Source organism: Urocitellus parryii, chromosome 1 (assembly GCF_045843805.1).
Source record: "Urocitellus parryii isolate mUroPar1 chromosome 1, mUroPar1.hap1, whole genome shotgun sequence".
Taxonomy (NCBI): Eukaryota; Metazoa; Chordata; class Mammalia; order Rodentia; family Sciuridae; genus Urocitellus; species Urocitellus parryii.
In genome coordinates this window covers 158713301-158716719 of record NC_135531.1, presented here as the reverse complement: position 1 = coordinate 158716719, position 3419 = coordinate 158713301, and the positions used below count along the sequence as shown (strand labels likewise).

General features: G+C 44.7%; 1 non-coding gene across 1 annotated transcript; it reads right to left on the bottom strand.

The window, feature by feature from the left end:
• Window positions 1-2048: 2048 nt before the first annotated feature.
• Trnaa-agc (transfer RNA alanine (anticodon AGC)) lies at window positions 2049-2121 on the bottom strand. The gene has a single exon. It is a non-coding gene; the product is annotated as a tRNA-Ala (tRNA).
• Window positions 2122-3419: the final 1298 nt, after the last annotated feature.

Here is a 3419-nt window from a genome sequence, read left to right as displayed (position 1 = left end):
CTGGACCGACTGCAATCAATAAACCTGCTTCCTGAAAATGCCTCAGGTGTCCAGCCTCTTCTGTCCTGGGTCAGTATTATGTGGACAGTTCTGAGCATGTCAGTTAGGAATCTTTCTATCACAAGTGATAGAAACCCACCTTCGAGGGACTTGAGCCAAAGAGCAGGGATTTATTCCTCCCATGATTGTTTCTCTTGCTGATTATTTCACTTGGTTTTTAGTCATATGGTCCTATTTCTTGGCATGCCTAGTAACTTGTGATTAAATATCAGACATCACATATAAAAATTATAGCATCTCCAGATGATGTGATCTTCTCCCAGAGAGAGCTCATTTGCCTTTTCCTGGGTCTGGCAGATGGCTAGTGTGGGGCTGTCCATTAGCCTCCTCCCACCCTGCTGAGTTGAGCTGCTCGGCTGGCTTCTGGTGCTCTGTGATGTCCAGGTGGGAGATTGGCGCATTCCTGGGACCCCTCCCATGTCGGCCCTGAAATGCCACTCCTTGTCTCCCCAGCACTCTGAAATTTCTGAAAAGACCTCTCTGCTCTCAAAAGGCTTTCTGTTAAGCTTGAGAATTTGGCAGTTTGTTGGTTTCTCTGTTCCTCAGCAGTGAACTCTGCCCAGGAAACGTCTGGGTTTTCATCCTTTTTCCTTGCACTTGGAATCAGCAAAGTCCCCAAGGAAAAAGTGCCTTCGGAATGCCGACTGGCCTCCTCACAGCTCCTGCTCCCTGAGCCGCATCCCCTCTGGTTCTGGTGGTCTGAGCAGCTGTCCAGTGCCTCTAAGCAACCACACACAGGACTTCCGGCGGCTTCTCCAGTGGTTCTCAGAGGGAGTGCCGACTTTACCGTCGGCTCCGTTGACGTGGAAACAGATGTGTCTGGTTTACAGTATCAGAGAGGTCTAAGGACAGCTCTGGAGCCCCAGGATCATCAGAATCCAGATGTCCAGTGACGTTATTAGGCCCTTCCTGAGATCGACCTCGCTCTTACAGACTTCCTCCTCATCCACCTTGCCCTTGATCTTGCAGGGAAGACCTCTAGCATCACCAGATTATACTGTAGCAGATTAGCGATCTGCAGAAGGAGAAAGGCTTATTCAACAAAAATCCCAGGAAGAGCTCTCATGGGCCACGTGTGAATCATAATTCCCACCATGATCCAGTCACTGAGGCAAGAGAATAAAATATGATAATTATTTAAGGCCTGGTGGGTGTGATCAACCCCACATGATCCTCTGACTACACCTGGAGGAGGAACACTTCTCAGACAGGAAAAATGGAAGTGTTATTTTTTGAGAAAAAAAAGGCCAGGCACAATCAAATCTATCCTCTTTATTAGTCTTTTTTCCATTCCTATAACAAAATACCTGAAGCTGGGTAGTGGAGAAAAGAGGTTCATTCAGTCACAGTTTTGGAGAGTTGAAACCAAAGCTCTTATGCACTTATGTGAATTCTGAAGTGGTCGAATGTGCGGTCCGTCAGTGTCTTAGAACTCTGTTGGTGGCTGTTCTTGCTTAGCCACATGCCACTTGTCACTGGCCTGTCTCAAAGGATCCAGGTACATTTCATTGTCCAGCGATAAAAATTTATTAATTTGTTCTGAGACAAGTATCTCTGGAATTGTTTATCCGGAAATCTTAGAATTATAAAGATTTTGGAAAAAAATAAAAGCTGAACTCTTAAGGAGCCCATAAAAACTCAAGAGAGGAAACAGGATTCGTTGCACACTCCAAGGGAGGAAAACTCTGGGGAGGCTTCTTAGAAGATATGTGTTTAGAGATGGGAGTCTGTGGATTTGATGTGTCTGTAGGTGAGGTTAGCAGGGACCACAGCCTCTAGTTGACTCAACAGAGCAAAAGCAACAGGTGGTGAGTAACCATTCCTCTCAGTTGAATCTCCTTCCAATTCAGTGAAGTATGTAAAGATTCACGTAGAGACAGAGATGAGGCTAGAAAGATAGCAGGCCCTAAGTGCAGAGGCCAGGTTTTTAATTTTTTTTTTTTTTTTAGTTGTAGATGGACATAATACTTTTATTTTGTTTTATTTTTATGTGGTGCTGGGAATCGAACCCAGGGCCTCACGCATGCTAGGCAAGTGTTCTACCACTGAACCACAACCCCAGCCCTCTATTTTCTGCTTTCTGTCTCTCTGAATTTTTAAATTCTGCACACCCCATACAGTGGAATCATGTGATATTGTTCCTTTATTTTATTTATTTATTTTTATGTGGTGCTGAGGATCGAACCCAGGGCCTCACATGTGCTAGGCAAGGGCTCTACTGCTGAGCCCCAGCCCCAGCCTGATCTTTGTCCTTTAATGTGTGGCTTATTCCCCTTGGCATGTTTTCAAGGTTCGTCCACGCTGCTGCCTGTAGCAGAACTTTATTCTTTTCATGGCTGAATAGTATTCCAGACTAGGTGCATTCCATGTTTCATTGGTCCACTCATCTGCTGATGAACATCTGGGTTGTTTCCTTGTTTTGGCTGTTGAGAAGAAGACCATGATGGACGTTCACGCTCAAGTGTCTGTTTGAGTCTCTGTTTTCAGTTCTTTTGTGTAGATACTTCCGTGTGGGATTGCTGAGTCAGATGTAAGCACATTTACGTGAAGCTCTGTGAGCCACTGTCGGGCTGTTCTCCACCATGGTTGGACCACATGACATGCCCATCGTCAGAGTGGAGGGTAGATGTGAAGTGGGACCTCATCGTGGTTTTCCAATGAGCGAAGATACCGAGCAACTTGTCTTCCTTGGAGAAATGTCTGTTTAAGTCCTTTGCCTGTTTGTAAGTTGGATTGTTTGTTGTTGTTATTGAGTTGTATAAATTCTTTATATATTTTGGATATTATTAAGTCCTTATTAGACGTATGATTTGCAAATATTCTGCCTCATTCTGTAGATCATCTTTCACTTTTTTGGTAATGTCCTTTGATACCCCAATGCTTTCAATTTTAACAAAGTCCAATTTATCTATTTTTTTTCTTTTGTTTCTCAGGCTTTTGCTATTTGTCAGAATTTGCTTCCAAATCCTGGTTCATGGAGACTTACATCTATGCTTCCTGTGAAGAGGTTTAGAGTTCTAGGCCTTACATGGAGGTCTCTGGTTCCTTTGAGTTAATATCTGTGTATCATGTGAGGTAGAGGCCCAGAGTCATTCCTTTGAATGTGAGGATTCATTTGACTCAACATCATTTGTTGACAGTGAATGAACTTGGTCCCCTTGTCCTGAAAATACACTGGCCATGGTTCTGGGGGGGCTATGGTTTGGATATGAATTGTCCCCCAGGGTGTGTGTGCTGGAAGCTGCTTCTCAGTAGGGTGGTGTTGAGATGGGGCAGATCCACAGGAGGTGGAGCCTCTTGGGAGGTCTTTAGGTCATGGGGATGCTGCCCTTGGAAAGGATCAGTGCCCGTCTCTCCAG